Below are 23,778 nucleotides of genomic sequence, written 5' to 3'. Positions count from 1 at the left end.
GAGTCTCATGTGGCTGATCCATAAATTGAGACACAACTCCTACTGAAAAAGCAATGTTTGGCCTTGTGATAGTTAAATAGAATAAACTACCAACGAGTTGACGAAAGAATGTAACATCTTCTAATGACTTCCCTTCATTTCTAGCTAATTTGAGATTTGGTTCCATAAGAGTAATTTTATCTCTTGAATTCTCTATACAAAAACTGCAATAAACTTATTACATATCATTTTTTTAGAGAGAAAATAACCATCACATTTCTTAATGTCCAAACCCAGAAAACAATTTGCGTCACCTAATCTTTTCATTTCAAAACGAACAGACAATGCATCTTGGAGATTATGATTTCAACAATATCATCCCTAGTAATAATCATGTCATCAACATAAAGTAAGAGCAAGGTGCATACAGTTGCTGTTTTCTTAACAAACAAGCTCGGATCAACACATGAAGACTTAAAACCACAAAAATTAAGATATTGAGCAATCTTACCAAACCAAGAATGAGGAGCTTGCTTGTGTCCATACAATGCCTTCTTAAGTTTGCACACATAATCAAGATATTCCTTAAAGGTAAATCCTTGCGGTTGCTCCATAAAAATATCACGATCCAACTCTCCGTAAAGGAAGACATTTTTCACATCAAGCTGCCATAATTTTCAGGCTTTACTAGTAGCTAAAGAGATGATTATCCGCAATGTTACCATACTTGTGACTGGACTAAAAGTCTCATCATATTCTCGACCATATTGCTGAGAGAACCCACGAGCAACAAGACGAGCTTTGTGTCTATCAATTCTACCATCAGCTTTTTTCTTCAACTTCTAAACCCACTTACAAGTAATTAAATCGGCATCATGAGGCTTTGGTACAAGCTCTCAGGTGTCATTTTTTTCAAGTACTGAAATTTCTTCCATCATTGCATTTTTCCATTCTCAAATCCCTTTAGCTTCACTGTACAACTTTGGCTCATTTTTACTTGTATCTTCCATGAAAAAACAAGACAGAACAGAAAATTGATTAACGTCAACTACAAAATCAGACAAATGACCTAGTAACTTCTTCTGTCTTTGAGGATTTTTTCTTGTGGCAACTTCAATATTTGTAGTGGATTCTGTATTTTCCTCCTCTTGAATGTCTGTCGCAATTAAAAAATCCTTTCTCCCTAATGTAGAATCCTTAGGAAGGGGTGCAAATCCATACAAAAATACATTTCTTGGCTTTTCTACGAGTATGATAGCCAACCCTTTTTATGAGTATGATAGCCGACCCTTTTTATGAGTATCATAGCCAACAAAAATGCATTTCTTGGCCTTTCGGTCAAGTTTAGTTTGATTATGTTTCAATACATGAACATAACAAATAGACCCAAAAATACAAAAATAACTCACATTGGGTTTACGATGATAAATTAGCTCGAATGGTAATGATCCTGTCCCTAGCTATGGAGGCAGCCGATTTACAAGATGGCAAGCTGTTTGAAAAGCTGATGCCCATAACTCTCTTAGAAGACTCCTCCCATGTAGCCAAGACAAGCAAACTGATGTAAGATGAGCAAACTTGCGCTCAACCACCCCATTTTGTTGTGGGGTTTCTGGACAAGTCAGTTGACGCTGAATCCCATGCTCCTTACAGTATTCCATATAATCATTTGAAAGAAATTCCCCTCCATTATCAGTGCGCAAGCACTTGATTTTCAATTCAATTTTTTTTTTCTACAACATGCTTAAACTGAATAACCTTTGAAAAAGCTTCACTTTGGTGTTCTAAGAAGTATACTCAACTAAAACGAGTGAAATCATCCACAAACACCATCATGTAATGAAGGTCGGTATAGCTTGCTATTTGCGTTGGTCCCAAAAGATCAAAATGAATCAATTCCAATACTGTTGAAACTCTACTCTTTGAGCTTGAGAAATGAAGACGATGAGACTTGCCATATTGGCATCCTGGACAAACCTCATCATGTTGAATATCTTTAAAAACAGGGACACCATCAAGAAGTTGTTTTGTGGATATTTTCTACAATAACTAAAAACCTACATGACCCAAATGAGCATGCCAAAGCGTGGAGCTTGCATTATGACCAGCTTTCTTGATATATTCATCACTAGCTGATAAAACATATAGAAATTCTTTTCTTTTTCCACCTAACAGGATATCAGCAGCAACATGTTTCACATTAGAAAGTATTTGAACATCTTTAGGACAAAAAAGAACATACCTTCCTAAATCTGTTATTTGTGATATAGAAGCAAGGTTTTTCTTCAAACCAGGAATATGATAAACATCCTTGAGTAGAACACTCTCATCATTCAAATCTCCTTCTTTCGTCATAGGATGCATTGGATTATCAACTGTCACAATGACCTTTTGACAATGTGGACGAACATCTAATAAAAGAGTTTCGTTTCCAATTGCATGAAGAGAACAACCAAAATCGACAATCCATTCTTCATTGTAGTCTATAAAGGCATGAGCATCTGCAGAGACATCATCTTGATATACAGCTAAAGTCACATTTGTTGGCCGGTCAAGAACTTCAATAGTTAAGCAGTGTTCCCAAATTGGATCTGAAGAATTTTTATTTTCATGTATAGTATTTGCTTCTGATTCCTACCGTTTGGCTTGGCAATTTGGCTTGATATGGCCTGACTTTCCACAACAATGACACATCACTTTCACCCGACAATCTCGTTGACCAGGTTTTCCACACTTAACAAGCTTTAAATGGCTTCTTTGATGACTTCTCATTTCTACGACTTCTCATTTCTAAATTGATTCTCATTACTTGACGAAGGCTTTGAATGAAAATTCTGTCTCCTTTGATTTTTGACATACAACACATCTTCTGACTTTGGAGAAAGCTTCTTACTACAAGTCATTTGTTTAATCAAAGCTTCCTAATTAGAAAGCAAATTCTCCAATTCAATAAATGTAGGCAAATTTGCTCACCTTTGTATTGAGAAAACAAAATGGCATAAAGTTTTTTCGTAATCCACGAATAAGATAAAGCCATAATCGAGCATCACTCACTGGCCTCTCAGCATTTAATTCTGAAATTTCAGAACACAGATTTTTCACTTTCAAGAAATATTTTTCAACAGAAAAATTACCTCAAGTTGCCACAGCTAGTTCATTTTCTAGAAATTGCAATCGAGCTATATTTTTCTTAGTGAACAACTTTTGAAGTGTTTCCCACACTTACTTTGGTGACTTTAAATCACGAACGTGATCAATATATTCCTTGCTATTCAAAGTTCGCAACGTAAATAAGGCTTTTCCACATTTGATCTTCCATTTTCGGTGTAATTCAACATTTTGTGGAGTACCTGCTGGAATTTCAGTGTCATCATCTTCAATTAAATCCCACGAATCTTGCTCCGGTAGATAAGATTCCATACATAACTTCCAATAATTATAATTATTGCCAACAAACTTTACATAACTTCCAATAATTATAATTATTGCCAACAAACTTTTCCATAGTTATACCCATAGAAGCACTTTCACAGTTCATCTCGTTGACTAATAATATTAAACCCTTGGTTACCAACTTGGCTCTAATACCAATTGTCACAATATTTTTCACTCAAAAGCATGAATAAATCTAAAATTATTATTACTCAAAGAACACAATAATAAAGTGCAAAATAATGAAGTGTTGTAGGGTGGTGTGTTTTACTAAGACTTCTATTTAAACTAAAATAATTCCTATAAATAATTCCACTCAACTGAAATACAAATTGAGCGTTGACTCCTAATAAAAATGAATAACTTTGAACAAACTTGACTAATTCAATAAGTTCACTAATTTCTGACACCAATTATAGCTTAAAATGGATGAACCTAAATTTGAAATTTAAGTGTAACTTGTGTTTTTGAGGTTGACTCCTAACAAAAATGCTCTTACTAATTCTAGTTTCCTACACAACCAAAAGCATAGAAAACGACATTCATGAGAAATTTCATCATGGGGGCATTTTGATAATTTCTTACATCATGCATAACATACTCATTCATTTTGCTCAATTTGTATTTGCTTCATGCATATAATACATAAATAAATAAAAAAAATAAAAATAAAAACACACATACAATACATATAAAAAAAAGCTTTTTCTGAAGTCCTTAACATGTATTTTTTACCACCTTAGTTAAGGAATGCTAGCATGACCTAGCGATCCCTACCAGTATTACTTGCTTAAAGTCTATGTGGTTACTTACTTGAATGACGTTTGCATTCTCGAGCTAGCTATTCCACATGTTTGGAGCTCAAGAATTTATGGAATTTCTCTGGTAGATCCTAATTTAAGCACAATTATGCTAATATCAAAATCAAGATGAAAAATGGACAAACGGAGGTCGAACGAACAAAATGAGACTCACATGCGCTTACACACGTCGAGAAAGGCTTTTCACGTGCAATTTCACACACGAAGGTTTTTTTTGTAGATCTCGGTTAGTGATTGAGTCAGTAGATCAAGTTCAAGTTGCGTTTTTTGTTAGGGTCATAGGTTAACGAGTTGCACACACAAGTTTTTGATTGAATCCAAGTTCAGGGATTGGGTAACCTACACGCATGTCACAATTAGTAGCCAAACGAGTCTCTCCCCTCAGCATTTGCCACTTGTCCTACTTAGTTTCAGACGTGCTGCTGCCACCGTCGTCTGATGCACGCCTTCTCCCTTTTTGTCAACATTCAATATTCTAGAAAGAATATGAGGTTTCTATTACCTATTTAATTTCTTCTCAATTTTGTAACTTCTTATAGATACACGTAGGTATTTTTTTTTTTTTAAGTTTATTTGAGACACATCAAGAATTAATAAAGTGCAAAATCGGTCCAAAATTTAAAACTTAAGAAATTTACTATTTCTTTACATTCACCAAAATAATGCCTTTTTGATCCTAATGAACTCTAGCTTCCTATATGAATTTTTTGTGAAATTCTTCCCATATGAACAAACTAAAAATTTAGAACTTAATTTCAAGAAACAAAATTAGAAAACATGAAATGCTTGTCTGCGCTTCATTCATTCTTGACGGATTTGAATGGTAACACCCGAATCGCAACAGATACATAACTCTTACTTTAATATCTTGAATTTGGAAATTTTTTGGATTTTATTATTGACATAGAGGGTGAATCTCAAATAGGTGCATAAGAAAAGAAAAATGTTTGAGAAACCTAAGGAACCTTGGAAAATAAAAATCAATATTTTTCAAATTAAGAAAAAATTGGGATAAAAATCAACAGGGGCAAAAAGGTAATATTTCTCACCTTATAATTTGAGGGGTCTGGGCTCGCCTCTATAGAAAATAAAGAAGAGAGACGAAGGAAGAATTTAAATTTTCGTGCAAGGAGGAAGAAGAAGAACATCGATGGGAAATATTACCTTGTATTCCTCCACTTTCTCTTTACCTTTGGAGGTCTCAGCTTTGTTCTTTTTTGTCAAGCTCATACTTGCCTATAACTTTGAAATCTATCTTTTCAAAATTTGCATTCTTTTTCCAAGTGTTGCAGACTTAGAAATAGCATACTTCTTGGAGTTCTCCTTCTCCCAAGGTAATTGCCCTTCAATTTTGACGGTAAGGTGTAACAATTCTTGCATATCAAAGTACGCTTGCTTAGCCACTTGATGAGCAAGTTGTCGGTTCAACCCACCATGGAATCTAACAATTGTATCCTGCTCGTCTTCGTCAATGCGCTCTATTCATAAGGGCTTCCATTTCTTTGTAATATTCTTTAACACTTTTGGATCCCTGTTGCGAAGTATAGAGTTTTTGCTTGAGTATTCGAGAATGATTCTCACATCAGGTTTGTAGTGAGATTTATTCCGGCTGTTGGTGCTACTGGAGGTGCATAGTCTTAGGTGGCACAGCTTGAGGTGGCGCAGCTGAATTGTCCTAGTCACTAAGCCTTCACAAGGTGGGCTATCTTCACCCTCACCTCTTCCTCTACCTCTAATAGGGGGTCTTCTCCTTCCTCGTCGTCCTCTTTTGTGTCCTCTATGTGGTATAATTCTAAAACCAATATATAATTCTTCTTAAGTCTATAACTCGCTAACATAAATTGCATCATATTGCATACAATCATAACATATAATTTAGCAAATATGACATATTCATAAAAATACTACTAAGTCGAACATCATGCTACGATCCATCATATAATTGAGCTTAACAAATTTGATACTAAATTACATTCAATATTAGTAAACAGACAAAGTACATGCAATTAAAGGCATTTCTTTCTCTTATCTTATACAAGACATACCTGATAGTGACAGAACATCGATGGTGAGACCATGGAACGTGCCAAGCCTATCTCGTAAGCTAGTCTACAGAATCTATAACCTAGAGCTCTAATACCAACTATAACGACCCTAGATTTCTATTAACCTAAAGTTGCTATCATTATCATATCTTATACTGTTATACAAAATTAAACATTTAACCTTCATCTTAAACACTGTTATGGACTTGCGCATACAAAAGCATCTTTAAAACAACATAAATAAATAGAAGTAGCACACGACTTGAATATTTTAAGAAATACTAATAATTGACCCCACTATTAGGATTAGGGAATGCAAAAACATGCAATTAATGATCGTAGGGAATGCAAACACATGCAATTAATGATCGTAGGGACCTATCTTTAAAACTATCATGGGGCGGCCTCCAGTCCAGATAAAATTGGATGTGTAGTACTTCTCTACACATGACCCACACGTGCGAGAGTGGATCCCAGACAGTTCGCACCTTCTAGATCCATCATAGTCGAGCTAGCTGTCTGTAGCGACGTCTAGAGGTCAGCAGACCCTTGAGTGTCATGCGAGACATAATAATCATTATCATTGTAGTGTTCGCATCCGTACTCATCATCATAAATGGGAAGTAACTTGAAGTATATGTACACACAAAATGCATGAGGACCCTAGAGTTTTACATATTTAAAACATCTTTATGACAAACCCTATATACCCTTCACATATTACTTTAAGTAATATGCATGCCTTGGCCTTCATACGTTCATCATCATTAATATTAGCTAGGGCTAGGGCCTTCATACTTTAAGTAATATACAAGCCTTGGCCTCAATCTCATAGTGCATCATGGTATTTAATACATGCCAACGTCTTAATACGGAATAATGTCATATTAATCAATTTATAATCTTACATCTTACATTGTCATGCTATCATGCATCATCATCATATCATCATGATACAACGTCATCATGTAACATCATCATGTAACATAATATAACATCATATAGCATGATCAAATAACATAGTCATAGTCACCACCTCATAAAATATAAAGCATAAATGACATGTGCAAAGACTACTGGGCACATGTCGTCATAGATAAATCAAGTCGCCTGACTTAGCCGATAGTAAGGCCACTTACTTGATTGGTCTTGGCCGACATTTTCTCTAAACTCAAGTACATTTGAATTTTGTCTCTTGAAGTTGCTCCAAGTGTCGTGGGAGTTGTTTCCTATTAAAATGTCCATCTCCTTTGTTAGTAATTTACATTTCTAATCTAATTTAACTTGAATTTCAGAAATAAGACGTTATACTGACCTTAATTATTTCTATTAGAGTAAAAATAAGCTTCGAAAGGGCAAAAAAAATAAAGGTCGGTGTCAAAATGTCAAACCGAGCCTAATATGCCATTTTTGAGCCTAGGAATCCGAGATGCCGAGCCGAAGGAGCCGGTGTATGCAGCAGTGACCCTGTCGCTGAGGGACATTGACATATGAGCAAGTCGCGAAGTGGTTAGAGGTGCGGGTCTCGAATGTTCATGTGGGCGCGCAGGTCTGTGTAGTGGATCCGTGGGTTGGGCTGTGTTCTGTGTATTTGGGCTTGAATGTTGGTTTTCAGGCCAATCACAGAGGAACTAGACTATTGGATTGGTTGGCGGGTATCTGGTTTCTGTGTTGGGCAGAGGCTTTGTAAATTTTGTTACTGGACCAAATTGGGTATGGGGTTTCTTGGCTGGAATGAGGTTGTGGGTATTCAAGTTTGGGTCCGAGCAGGTGGACTTCATCTTTGTACGTTGGATCCTACCCCACTATCTCGTCAGTGTTGTGTTCGTCCAACAGAAATGAAAATGATTGTTTGTATTCCCCTTCATCCTGTGTGTCTATTACTCTTCACTTTTCTTACAAGTACGCTCGGGGATGAAGGTTGTTCGGTGGTTCGACTCTCTTCGTCGCTAACTTTTGAAATGGTTCACAACACGACAACGAAAAATTTGATAAAAATTTATGCAAATTTATAATCAAACAACATCACATTTAAAAGAAATTAAAATATATTTACAAATGAAAGTGGTGTCACAAGTTTATTATAAAATGGAGATCCGGGAAAGAGACTCAAAAACTAAGGACAACAATTCCTAACACAGAACTGACTGATGGCTTGGGACAACCCTCCTCTGTGACTGCATTACTCCCAAATGTTCAACCATCAACGATCACTCGAAATAGAAAAGTAATATCTAATGTCTATAAACATACTAAATAAGCAACCTATTTATAGGCTCTAATAACATTCTTGATCGAGCAAGTTGTCACATGCTTTTCTCTAAGTTACAGAAATTTTGGGTCTAAATTATATGTAATGGCCCTAATTTTCTTCACTACTATGTGCATGACGTAACTTCTTTATATAAAAATATTTGTTTAAAATGACTTCATAAAACTATGCCAGGTCATGAACCGGTACATTTAAGAAAGTATCTCTAAACAATTTAAAAGAAATACTTTTTTTGGTTCCTTTGTTTTGTTCATAAATTATGTTGCTAGCTTAGGATCATTTGGGTATATAGAAATTGCAACATTTAAATATAGAAATTGCAACATTTAAATAAGTCTGAATTTCATTTGATAAAATTAATGGTTTGTGGTGAATATCAACCTAACAAGAGTAAAGAAACTTTCGCTATATCAATTGTAATGACCTATTTATATTACTGAAATAAAGTTGCCACAACATGCCTAACTTAACTACGAAACACAGAAAAATCTTTCAAAACATTTCAAGACGGTGTCATAGACTTTTATGTTAACAATTACATCGTTACACGGTTAAAGCATAAAAAAAAAATAACATGAGATTTAAATAAAGCAAGTAAGATAATAAAAATATGTCATGTTCTAACCTAAGGGCTACAAATATCATGAAATACATTTATAATAGCTTCAGTCCCATGGTCGTCATCTCGACATCGTCATTTGTGCAGAGGTGCCTTGTCTTTACCTACAAAATAAAAGCAGCGCATGACTTGAGTATTTTAAGAAATACTCATTAAGTAACCCCACTACTAGTATAGGATAATGCAAACACATGAAATTATGGTTGGAACCTATTATAAAATATCATTTCATGGCCTTGGTCTCATATTCTTGTCCGGGTAGATTTTGATGTGCAGTACTTCTCTACTCACGACTTACATACACACACATTGCCCTTAGGCGAGCTCGCATACTTACCCAATGATCTGGGCTTCAACTAGCATACACTCATGCTGTTGATATACCATGGAGGGAAGAGAGTGCACACATTATTGTGGTGTACACAATATCGTATCATAACATCATTGTGAAGATAAATGTCGTAAGGTACGTGTCCGTACTAATCATGACGGTGAGGTATTTCGGTACACGTGAACATATAATATGAATGAGATCCCAATAGTTTAAAATAATGACATATAACTATGAATAAGGTAGTGTACAATGTAGTACCATAATTTCATATCACGTCACGTTCCTCAATGGCATAACGTGTCAATATGATATTTCATAACATTATATATCACATCATTACAACAAGTCATAACATAATAAGCAAATATAACAATCAAAAGGTATGAACTTGCAACCGTCACTGGGCATGCGCCGCTCACACTTCAAACAATTCATCTAAACCAAATAGTAGTGAAGCTACTTACATGAGTAGCTTAACCGGATTTGCTAAATTATACTTCAAGTTTGTATAATTTCGTCATTTGAAATCTAAGTCAACTTACATGAAGTTACAACACCGGATAAGAATACGGTGAACAATTTAATTTACCAAGTGCTCACAATTAAACCTCTAATTTATCTTAGGCTAAGGTTCGATTTTAGGCTCGTAACTGGGCAATTTTCATTTTTTCCTTTTGGTTTTTCTTTTTATCCCAGTTTTTGGATATATTTCATTTTGGTTAAGTTTGAATGGTTTATTGCATAGTAAATTCGTAGAACAATAGCCAACTTTTATTTTTATTTTTATTTTTATTTGTATGATTATGATATTTATCTAACCGGACTAAAAATAAAATCAATGAATAAAGTAAACATGTCAATAATTTTGATATTAACTTTCAAATCCAAATGTCGGAATTCCTAAAACATCTAGATCGTTCTCCATTATTAACTGCTAATTTAAATCAACATCCAATCAAATTAACATATACTCAATAATTGAAATTTTATTTTCTAGTCTAAAATGGATGTTATTTCATATCATATCTTAAAAATGTTGGATGATGAAAGTCACACATCGGTTAATTTAGGGAATAGTCATGGGTTTATAATCTAAGAATACACTCTCCATTGGCATGAGGCCTTTTGGGAAGCCCAAAGCAAAGCCATGAGAGCTTATGCTCAAAGTGGACAATATCATACCATTGTGGAGAGTCGTGTTCGTCTAACATGGTATCAGAGTCAGAGCCATGCCCTAAACTTAGCCGTGCCAATAGATTGGCCAATAGATTGGCAAATCCTCGAATGTGGAACAAAGTACTCCAAAAAGAAGTCAAGCCTCCTTGAAGGTACAAAGGCAGTAAAAAATGACTAAGACTCCAAAGGAGTCAAGCCTCGATTAAGGGGAGGCGTGCTTTGTTCAAGGGGAGGTGTTGGATGATGAAAGTCCCACATCGGTTAATTTAGGGAATGATCATGAGTTTATAATCTAAGAATACACTCTTCATTGGCATGAGGCCTTTTGGGAAGACAATATCATACCCTTGTGGAGAGTCGTGTTCGTCTAACAAAAAAAATCCATGGGACTTACACTCTTATTTTTCTTCTTCCCCATTTGCTACCCTATTACTTCACTGGCACCCTCTTTCTTCCATTTTTTTTTTTTTTTGTGTTTCTCGTGGGTTTCGACGACATTGGGTGGCTATTCATTTTCGGTGTTTGAGGGAGTTTGCTACTTTCTGGATTTTCTCTCTTTTAAAATATTTTTTTGCTTCAGTTCATTTAGGGTAGGTACAAATTCTTACCTTATGTTTTTGTTAGCTTATTTAAAATTTAAACGGTTGTTATGTGCCTTTTGAGGTTAAAACAAAAAAAGATTACGTGATCAACTCGTCATTTCAAAAATATTTGTGAGATTAAAATAATAAAACTTTTTAGTGGTATTTTTGTTCGGAGAGTTTATTATTATTATGAAGAACCCATGGTATTCTTCCTAAGTGCTACTATTTTATTACATTGATTTGAAAACTTCCACTCAAAAAAGATAGAATCCTCCACCACAACTTGACTCATTCCCATCCCTAGAACCTCTGGCCGTGTGGTTAAGAGCCACATGCTTTAACCCATTGAACTATTCCAGCTAATAATTAGTAAAAGTTCAAGCCCACCACATCTTTGAAAAGGAATGTTTCATCCCCTTTTCAACTATGGTTGGATCTCACAATCCACCCTACTTGGGGGCCAGTGTCCTCGCTCGCACACTGCTTGGTGACTAATTTTGATAACTTTTGCAATAACCCAAACCCACCGCTAGCAAATATTGTCAGTTTTTGCCCATTACGTATCGTCATTAGCTTCCCAATTCTAAAACGAGTCTACTAGGGAGAGGTTTTCACACTCTTCTAAGGAATGCTTCGTTTTCCTTTCCAGCCGCTAAAAAATATTGTCCATTTTTGCCCGTAACATATCGTCGTCAGAATCATAGTTTTAGAACACGCTACTAAGAGATCTTTACAGACTCTTATAAATTATTCTGCATTCTCCTCTCAAACCAATGCGGGATCAGAGGGCGTGGGTTCAAATCCCACTTCTGACAACTCAAATAAAGGTAAGATAAAAATACAATAGCATATCATTATTGAAATCAATTGAACTCCCTGAAGATTTAAAATTGTCACGACATGATTTTCCAAGCATCTAAGAAAGTTAGTGTTCTTCATGTTTACCATTACACCTGAATCTCAAGGACACTATGATTTTCTGTACCGCTTGGGTGCATAGCAAATGACGAGTTGTGAGCCTCCGTCAATATCTCGTTCCTTAATTCCTCAATTGTTGGAATGTATAGGCTTCCTTACATAAACATCCATCATCTTAGGATTTAGAGAAACTGTCCACTCGGCCCTCTATTAACTGACTCATAATTTATTATTATTATTTTTTTTGTACGTTTTGGTCTTCTTGTAAGATATTCGCCAACTAATCTCGAGTTGCAAGTCATCTTATCTTCCAGGAGTCACATATGTCATATAGTCATATATTACATATTCGCTAACTCACCTATTGCAACTTGAATCGATAATAGGGGAAATGGTAAGAGCATAACTAAATTACATGATTTGTGGTATGCTTAAAAGAGTTAAAACTGTGTGGCACCAATGGTCGGGAATAGTTTAGATGGGCACAACTGTAATAACTCAATTTTAAAGACTTCAAAGCACAACTATACTAACTCAATTTTCAAGACTTCAAATCATTATTCATGACACCTCTTGACAAAGAAAAATTTTCATAAAAATTGGAACAAGATTCGAAAACTAAGGACAACAACTTGTAACACATAAAATTGATGTGACGAAAAAATTTGATAAAAATTGGAATGAGATTTGAAAACTAAGGACAACAACTCGTAACACATAAAACTGACGGCTCGGAACGACCCTCCTCTGTGACCTTAACTAACAATTAGTGATCACCCAAAAAGGAAAAGTAATATCTAGTGCAACTAAATAAGTAACCTAATTGTAGGCGGTAATCGAATCCTTGATCGAGTGAGTTGCCACGGGTTTTTCTCTAAGTTATAAAAAATTCAGGTATAGATTATATGTAACGACGCTAGTTTTCTAGGGACCTAGAGTCAATAGAATATGCATGATGTAACTACTTTATGCGAAAATATTTTTTACATTATGTTTTTGTATCGAAGCTACCCCTAAAAAGAACTTAATACTATTCTATATTATTATTAAGAATGCTAGATTAAGACCATGTAACAATGGTAGGAATTATGAACCTACATAATTATATGGCATTGTCCACTTTGGTTGGAGGGTTAAATTTTTCCACATACTAAAATGGAATGATTCATTCCCATTTCTAAAAAGAGAGCTGAACCTCCAACCTTATCGTTAATAATCATACGCTCTAACCAACGGAGCTCTTCCAACAAATTATGAGTATTAGCCTAGATATTGTCTACTTTGACTCATTACGTATCGTCGTCAACCTCACAGTTTTAGAACGTGTCTAATAGTAAGAGATTTCCACATCCTTATAAGAAATATTTCATTTCCTCCCCAAACGATGTGGGATCTCACAATCCACCCCCTTGTGTTCCCAGCAACCTCGTTGGCACGCTACCTGATGACTAGCTCTAATACAATTTGTACAAACCAAGCCCACCTCTATCAGATATTGTCTACTTTAGCTAATTCGTATCACCATCAGCCTCACGATTTTAAAATATGTCTACTAGGAAGAGGTATCCATAACCTTATAAGAAATGTTTGGTTCCCCTCTTCAATTGCTAGCAGATATTGTTTTTTTTTTTTTGGCTTGTTACGTATCGTCGTAAGTCTAAAAGTTTTAAAACGCGTATATTAGGGAGATGTTTCCACACCCTTATAAGTAATGCTTCATTCCCTTCTTTAATGAATGGATTAGTAGATCTTCTAATAAATAGTTAGTATGGTTGAGTGGTTAAGGCATTAGACTCATGGTTAAGGCATTAGACTCAAGGTTTGGTCCTTGTGAGAGTGCCTAGAGAGGTTTACACACCCTTACAAGGAATGCTTCATGGTTTCCACACCCTTACAAGGAATGCTTCATTTCCCTCTTTAATAAATTGATTAGTAGATCTTGTAACCCTTACAAGGAATGCTTCATTTCCCTCTTTAATAAATTGATTAGTAGATCTTGTAACCCTTACAAGGAATGCTTCGCACCAACCGCTAAAAAATATTGTCCATTTTTTCCCGTACATATCGCCGTCAGAATCACAATTTTAAATCACGTCTACTAGAGAGATGTCTAAGGACTCTTATAAGTTATACTTCATTCCTTTCTCCAACCAATGTGGGATCAGATGGTGTGCATTCAACTTATCATTATTGAAATCAATTGAACTCACTAGAGATTTAAAATGGCCACGACATGATTTTCAAGGCTTCTACAAACGTTAGTATTGTTCAAGTTTACCCTTACGCCCGAATCTCAAGGACACTCTTGATTTTCTGTACTACCTGAGTGCATAGCAAATGACGAGTTGTGAGCCTCTGTCAATATCTCGTTCCTTAATTCCTCCACTGTTGGAATACATAGGCTCCTTAATTCCTCTATTACTGGAATACACCGGCATCCTTGACATAACCGTCCATCATCTTAGGATTTAGAGAAACTGTCCATTAGGCCCTCTATTAATTGACTCATAATTTTTTTTTTTTTTTTTGGTAGGTTAGGGTCCTCTTGTTACATATTCGCCAACTAATCTCGAGTGGCATGTCATCTGATCTTGCAGGAACCATATATGCCATATAGTTGGAATATACAGGAGGTGGCCTCACCTATTACAACTTGAATCGATAGTACGGGAAATGGTAAGAGCACAGCTAAATTACCTAAACTCTAGTATGCTTAGAAGAGTTAAAATACGTGGTACCAATGGTCGGGAATAGTTTAAAGCTAAATAGGGTACAAATGTTGATAAGACAACATTAATCCTCAACCTAACGACCTAACCTTTGAATGAAGCAAGAACTTGAATAAAAGAAATAAACACCTCATTATACAAAATTGGGATCAACCAAGAGACAACACTAGAATTAGATTATTTCTGAGAGATCTAGGGGCAAGATTTGGTACCTTGTTCTAAATCAAGTCACTCCACAATCGAACTTGATCAAGGCTTGATTGAATGACTCAGATGCAATCTACCACAAGAATTGCATGAAACATAGAAATGACAAAGATGATGCTCGGATTTCTAAGAGTGAAAGTCTCAATTTCATTCATTCACAGTCTAATTTTTACATAATAATTTGTGGGTATTTATAGTCTCCCCACAAAAGAAGTGAGTGACCATTATTTAATCCTGATCTCCTCAAATCTCACAAAAGACGAAGTCAATTTGACCATTACAAACTTTATGAAATTAAATAAAGTTTTCTATCAACTCATGAAATGATGTTTGCAAATTCATCTGTTATTTCAACTGTGCAAATATTCACTTCTGAAGCTTCAAATGATCCTTCCTCAATCGAGTCAGCTTGTAACACGTAAAATGAAGGTTGAATCGAGCCTATCCAATTTTGTAGATGAAGAATGAATGCTTGTTGAATCTTCTTGGACTTGGGTTGTGTAATAGGTCCAGTTGAAATATTTGTTATACCGTGATTCTTATCATCTTCCCCCTCTTCAAAAGGATTCGTCCTCGAATCAGAAAAATGATCACCTACATCAAAAGAACTCAAGTCAGCAACATTGAAAGTAGAATGTACTAAAAATTCTACGGGAAGATCAATTTTATATGCATTGTTATTAATTCTCTCAAGGACTTAATAAGGGTCATTCCCTCTTGGATGTAACTTTTTCTTTCTTTATGGAAATAGCTCCTTGCGAAAATGTATACAAACCCTATCAGCGAGTTGAAAAATGATTTCCTTCAGTTCTTTGTTAATTCTTGAAACAACTTTGAAATTTTGTTTATCAATTCTCTCCTCCACCTCTTTCTGCAATATTTTTGTCAAATCTGCCTTACTTGTGGCTCCTTCACTCACAAAAATATTGGAAGGAATAAGAAGCAAATCAAGAGGCGTAAGTGGATTAAATCCATAAACTACTTCAAAACGAGAAAAATGAGTGGTACTATGAATTGCTTTATTATATGCAAACTCTACAAATGAAAAACATTCGTACCAAGACATAATATTCTTAGAAATAATAGCCTTAAGCAATGCTCTTAATGTTCTATTAACCAACTCAGTTTGCCCATCAAGTTGAGGATGACATGTAGTTGAGAACAACAACTTGGTACCCATTTTAACCTAAATGACTTAAAAATTTAACATCCCTATCACTAATAATTATTTCAAGGATTCCATGTAATCTTACTACTTCCCTAATGAATAAGTCGGCAACATGTTTTGCATCATCTTATTGCATGCTATAAAATGGGTCATTTTACTAAATGCCTCCTACAACCAAAATACTATATGTACCCTGTTTAGTGTGGGGCAAGCCAAAAACAAAATCTATAGATATATTAGTCAAGGTTCGTTAGGTACATTCCAAAAACTATACAATCAATTTGGTTGTGATCTATATTTAGCTTCTATGCATTTAAAACATTAGCTATAAAACTTATGAACATCGTGCTTCATCTTCGGCTAAAAGAAGTATTTATGCAACATATTTCTAAGTTTTATTAATCCTAAGAGGTACCAACATGTGCTTCTCTAAAAAGAAAATCTCTTATAGAGTATTTAGGAATAAAAAGTTTACTGAAATAAAAATTCATGAAACACATAATAATTATATACGGTTTTTTTTCACAAGACAAGATGCATAAATAGTTTTAAAGTCTTGGTCATCTGTATATAATTATTTAATATTCTCAAATTCAAGAATTTTTGCACTAATAGTAGGGAGATTGTACCTTATAGATAATACTTCAACTACCACACTATCCTTACCTTGCTTATATTTGATGACATACGAAAATGTTTCAATAAACTCTGCCCACTTTACATGCATACGTTTTCTTTGACCCTTCAAATATTCAAACTTAGAATCAAAGTGGATCACAAATTCCCTAAGACATAAGTAGTGTTGCCACACCTACAATATATGAAGTAAATCGTTTTTCACTCAAATACATTTAGGGCTTTCCATCTTGAATTTAAATAGCACCTATGCCCAAACCACTCACTATCGCATTAAATTTCAAAAGTTTTATCAAAGTTAGACAAAATAAGTAAGGGAACCTAGCTAAATTTCTTCTTAAACAAATTGAATGCATTCTCTTGCATTTCCCCCCTTTAAAAACAATATTTTTTTTTTCACTAAATCATTCCAGTAGTGCAGATATGGTTTTAAAATCTTTTATAAATCTATTATAGGAGCTAGCTAACCCATGAAAACTCCAAACCTCACTTGCAATTTTTGGTGTTGGTAAATCCGTAGTGATTTTGACTTTCTCTTTACCTACTTCTACTCCATTTTTATCAACTATGAAACCGAAAAAGTGAACTTTTTTCATGCAAAAATTACACTTAATAAAAATAAATTGAAATTTCTCCTTTCTATGTGTAATCAAAATTTCTCGCCTTTAAAAACAACATTCTTTTTCACTAAATCATTCAGTAGTGCAAATATGGTTTTAAAATCTTTTATAAATCTATTATAGGAGCTAGCTAACCCATGAAAACTCCGAACCTCACTTGCAATTTGGTGTTCGTAAATCCCTAGTGATTTTGACTTTCTCTTTACCTACTTCTACTCCATTTTTATCAACTATGAAACCGAGAAAGTGAACATTTTTCATGCAAAAATTACACTTAATAAAAATAAATTGAAATTTCTCCTTTCTATGTGTAATCAAAACTGACTTAACCTGCTCCACATGCTCAAGGAAAGTCTTCAAATAAATTAAAATATCATCAATATACACAACAACATGTTTTTTGAGATATTTTCTCAAAACATTATATATTAAGCGTGTAAATGTACTAGGAGCATTAGTTAACCCAAAAGACATAACAAGGCATTCTTACAATCCAAACTTAATTGTGAAAGTTGTTTTCCATTCCTCTCCTACATGCATTCTAATTTGATGATATCCATATTTCAAAACAATCTTGGTCTATTGGAGGGAATGTACCCAAACATTGCACAAAAATAATGCACCCAAAAGTTATTAATTTGTAACGATACTTTAGTGAGTAAGAGTAACTGCTATCGATGGGCAATCAATCACTCTTTTACTAAACCAAAACATTTTTGACTTAAACACTAACCCTAGAGTAACTTCTTATTCCAATAGTGTTTTAGTTATCGCCACTTTGATCAAGAATATACTAACTCTTAGTGTGACCCGCCATTTTCAGACCTCAGAGATCGACCTCAACAATGCTATCGAATGAAAAAGCCAAAGTTGGGAATGGACCTAAGAAATCCTATCCATTTCTAGAGTTTGCGTTGTTCCTTCTCCCATTATGACCCTCTGAATGGGTAGTTGCTCTAGGACAACATGCAAGCGGAACATGGGAATCTCACTGTGCAACCTAGTGGTGGAGACCATAGGATGTGTTGATATACTTCCTTTCACTTACTATAGATACTTTCTCTATTCACCTTGTTATTAACAAATGCAAATACCTTTCGAATGGAGGCCGCTCCCAAAGGGACATGAGGCCGAACATGAATCTCACGGTGTGAATTTTCCAGAGAGCATGAAAAAGAAAACGATGTATTTGATATACCTTTTTCCTCCCACCAAGTATTTTAGACGGTTGGGTATACTCATTACTTAGGTATATTATGACTAATTAAATATAACCTAACTCTAGGTGATTTTTCTAAAAAAACTTAGATCACTCACGCATGCTCATAAAACTGGGCTAACTAAACTCAAGTACTGGTCTGATCTCCAGATAGCAGGTGTTCTGTAAACCGTCAACTTAAGTACCTCCAGCCTTAGACAAGATCGTGTCAGGTGAGCTTTCTTGATCGTGCTTGGTTCTTAACCCTAAATGAGCATGCACTTATCTTTATTATAGATTTTAACATCTATCTCATTTTATGACGTTGAAAATAACATATAACATGCATCTAACATGCTTTATATAACAATTATACAATCATCCATTTCATGCAATAATATAACAATTTATATCTATTACTCATGAAACTCTAAACATGCATACTATACATTATAACACTTATAACATACTTATAATGCAAGAAACATGCTTAGCCTATGGTGGGATTTTAAATCAATATGACATACTTTATTTATGCATATACATTTTATATTTAATTAAAACATACATTTACAACGCACAATTAATTAAACACACTAAAGTGAACTGGTTTTGGCATTTTAAAGCAAACAATTAACTAAATTATTACATTAATAATTAAAAAATAACGTGATCCACTCCCTCGAGCTTGGTGCGGGTCGGGTTGGGTCGGGAAGCAAAAATTCTTCCTTCTTCTTCGGTTCAGCTTGCCATCATTTCCATTATCGATCAATTACAACCTTAAATGGACTCTAATGACTCCATAAAAATTACAAACTTTTCTTCACTCATTAAAGCCCATAAACATTAGGCCAATTACAATAATTGTATCAAATGGAAGCATAAAAAATGTCAAAACCATTAACATCCACTTTAGCAGCTACAATTTTTCATTCATGAAATGGTACCCACCATGCTCAAATTAATGTAAATAAAGTGCCTAAAACCTTCTCTGATACCAATTGATGGTGATGTTATAACACATGCGGAAGCAATTTGGATCTTAGGCACTCTAAGTACATCAATTATAATAAATTAGCTAGCATGTTCATATGCATTTAAACTCAAGGAGTTTGAGCACTAACCTTTTGTAGTTCAAATTTTTTTCTCCTCATGAACCAGTTTCGAAGCACCACTAGTATCTTCCCTACTATTCTCCGGTCTTAGAACGAGATTATGGAATATGGTGAGTGACTAAACTTGGTAGGGATTTAGTATATGTGAAGAGAGAGTTTGTGAGGGTTTTTCTAAGGTTTTTACGAGAAGACTTTCCATGTACCTTGATCACTCTATTTATAGTGTTATATTTGCATGTTCATGCAATTTTTAGATTACCAAATTTTGACACTCAAATTTCCACTCAAATGTGTGGGATTATGTAGCAAGCATGCAAGTTTGGGTTAACCAAATTTTGACACTCAAAATTTCACTCAAATTTGTGCGGTTTATTTGGCAAGCATGCAAGTTTGGTTAAACCAAATTTTGACACTCAAAATTCCACTAACATAAACATGGATTTTTCTATTAAGCGAAGTCAACATTTTGACTTTCTCGATTTTAATTCAACAATTAATTTAAATTATTAATTTCAAATTAAAGTAATTTCAAATGATTAATTAAACAATTTAATTAATATTTAACATTAATTCAAATGTCAATCTCAATCAATTCCGACACATATTGATTAAAATATCTAAATCTTATTTAAATATCTCCGATTCTCTTTTTATGTTTAATTCGTAAATAAAATAAAAATGCGGTTAAATATATCGTATATATTTAGCGCATATTCTCTAATTTGTATTCGAACACTTCGAACTCACTCGTCACACTGTTCTATGGTTTAGTTCGATATGAGCTAACAAGGGAACCTAATAGACCTATAGATCATGGGCTCCAACAATCTGAGATTAACCGACTAAACTCATTAACCTTGTTAACCAACATTCATTAACTATTAGGACACTCCACTATAGCCTAGTAGTTGCACTTCCCTCCCTATAAATATATTTATAGCCTAGTAGTTGCACTTCCCTCACTATAAATATATTTCTATCCATTTGATATAACAATGATTAGTAAGTCAATCCTTCACAGGTTGTTTATAACTAGAGCTAGGTCAATATAACAATGATTAGTAAGTCAATCCTTCACAGGTTGTTTATAACTAGAGCTAGGTTAATTTACCTTTTTTACCCCTGAAGTTACTTCTTGTTCCTTATGTTCCACTTATTCTCTAATGAACAATTGGTTTGTGGTCCAACTAGTAAACCGAATCCCTCTCAGGCCAATGAGTGGGTGGGGCCCCTTGTTCAAGACTTAAGTCAGTACTTAAGAGAACAACCTCTCTACTATCCCTAAAAGTGGGTAGGAGCAAATTTCATCTTGCACCCTATGTCCCCAGCTATTCACCCAGTCTTACCCCTGAAATGAAGGCTTATTGAGTCGGCGAACTTGAGCCACTCTCAACCATGCAAATTTAAGGATAAATCTGAATAAATAGGAGTTCATGGTTAGCTTAGGATTAAGATCGAGTTACCTAGGTCATCGAATGAAAAAAACAGTCTCAACAGTAAACGTCATTATAAAGTGAGAGTGATTTTCTTTCTTCATGGTCCGATCTTATGCAATACTCATTGTATAGAACGCCCCCACTCACATGTCTCCGCATGTATAATTTAATGATCACATTGTTTATATCATATATAAAACTGGGCTGCATTCATAGTGTCCCCAGGATAAGGTACTCCGCCTTATCCCTTTACTATAGATCATTTTGACTATATACTTAACTTTATCCACTCTTATGTCTCTACATATAGTTCAAATAATCATACTATAGTCAAAGTGTTCTTAGTTTATTGAATTTAGATTAATAATCGTAAAATTCACTTTATTTAATAACAATCTTTACTGAATAAACATCAATAATAACTTTATTGAAAATAGAATATGTATTTGTTTACAAACAATGAGTTTTAGGACATGAAACCCAACAAGCGACTTTTTTATTTTAGGCATGAATCTCGAAGAGACATTAGGGACAACAAAGGTAGATGATTGATGAAGAATCAATTAGAACTTCGAGACCTACACGGTAGCTTAGAGCGCAGTAAAGGGTAAGCCCAAACTTCCTATAGACCAAAGGAAAGTTAGGGAAACATAGTAGAAGAAGGAAGTGATGTGAGCCTACAAGTAAGTTGGTTACTAAGTATATTTTTATGGTGAACACTTTCTCCTTTTCTAGCTCAAGTACTGTTCAAGGTGGGGAGATGCTCGGGAGTTCTACTATCACAGAGGGGTCTCGACCCGGAGTGTATGTTAGTTGTATCCGATCTGGGACATCAATTAATTGTATAATTTTTTAGGTTCGTTTTTAATTATTTTTTATCTGTCTTTTTTTTTTTCTTTTGTAAATAACTTTCAATTTCTGACATAGGTGTTGTATGTCTTTTAAACTGAGAAAAAAAAAAATTTCAAAGGCCAATTTTTCGAAACCTTTAAAATAACCGATGAATACTTAAAATTCAGTCATGACAGATCCAACAACGGTTGGAGTTGGGAATGAAGCATTTCTTATAAGAAGTGTGTGAATTCCTCTATGAGATCGTGAGGTAACGGGCCATAGCGGACAATATCTTTTAGCGGCGGCCTTTGGCTAGTACAAAAAAATGAACTATTTGATGCCTAAGAGATTCAAACTCTCGCGGGGAAACCACATGTACATAACAGGAACACGCCTTAACCACCCGACCAAAGCGACTTTTTTTTTAAGGAACGAATCTTGAAGAGGCCCTAGGGAAAACTAAGGTAGATGATTAATGAGGAATCAATTAGAACTTCAAGATCTACATGGTAGCTTAGCACGCAGTAAAGGGTAAGCCCGAACAAGTCTTGGAAACCTAGTAGAAGAAGGAAGTGATGAGAACCTACAAATAGGTTGGTTAATAAGTATATTTTTATACATTCCCCTTTCTCCTTTCCTAGTTCAGGTACTGTTTAAGGTCAGGAAATGCTCAGGAACTCTACTATCACAGAGGGGTATCGATTCAGAGTGTACGTTAGTTGTATTCAACTTGGGACATCAAGTAGTTGTATAATTTTTAGGGTTCATTTTGAATTGTTTTGTATCCCATGCCCTTATTCTCTTTTGTAAATAACTTTGAATTTTTAACACACGTGTTGTATGTCTTTTAAACTGTGCAAAATTTATTTTTTTGTCGAAGTTCGATTTTTCGAAATTTTTAAAATTTGGTCATGACAGATAGAATAGGTTGGAGAGCGGAATGAAGCAATCCTTATAATAACGGTGTGAATACCTCTATAAGATCGTGAGGTAACTGGCCAAAGCGGACAATATCTTTAGCAGTGACCTTTGGTTTGTACAAAAATAAAAAAGACCTTTTCATCGCCTAAGAGATTCAAACTCTCGTGGGAAAACCCCATGTACTTAGCAAGCACATGCTTGAATCACTCCGCCAAAGCAACTTTTTTTTTTCAGGAACAAATCTCGAAGAGGCCCTAGAGACAACTAAGGTAGATGACTAATGAGGAATCAATTAAAACTTCAAGACCAATTAATGAGGAATCAATTAAAAATTCAAGACCTACATGGTAGCTTAAAGCGCAGTAAAGGGTAAGCTTGAATTTCCTATAGACCAAAGGAAAGTCTTGAAGCGATGATAGCCTACAAGTCGGTTGGTTACTAAGTATATTTTTAAACATACCCCTTTCTTCTTTTCTAGTTCAGGTACTTTTCAAGGTGGGGAGTTGCTCGAGAGCTCTACTATTACAGAGGGGTGTCGACCCGAAGTGTATTGTAGTTGTATTCGACCTAGGACATCGATTAGTTGTATAATTTTTGGGGTTCATTTTGAATTATTTTGTATCCCATGCCTTTTTTCTTTTGTAAATAACTTTGAATTTCTGGCATAGGTGTTGTGTGTCTTTTAAACTAGCAAAGTTTTTTTTTTTTTTTTTTTTTTTTTTTTTTTTTTTTTT

Source organism: Cucurbita maxima, unplaced genomic scaffold (assembly GCF_002738345.1).
Source record: "Cucurbita maxima cultivar Rimu unplaced genomic scaffold, Cmax_1.0 Cma_Scf00055, whole genome shotgun sequence".
NCBI classification, from domain to species: domain Eukaryota; kingdom Viridiplantae; phylum Streptophyta; class Magnoliopsida; order Cucurbitales; family Cucurbitaceae; genus Cucurbita; species Cucurbita maxima.
Note: the sequence above shows the minus strand (reverse complement) of the source record.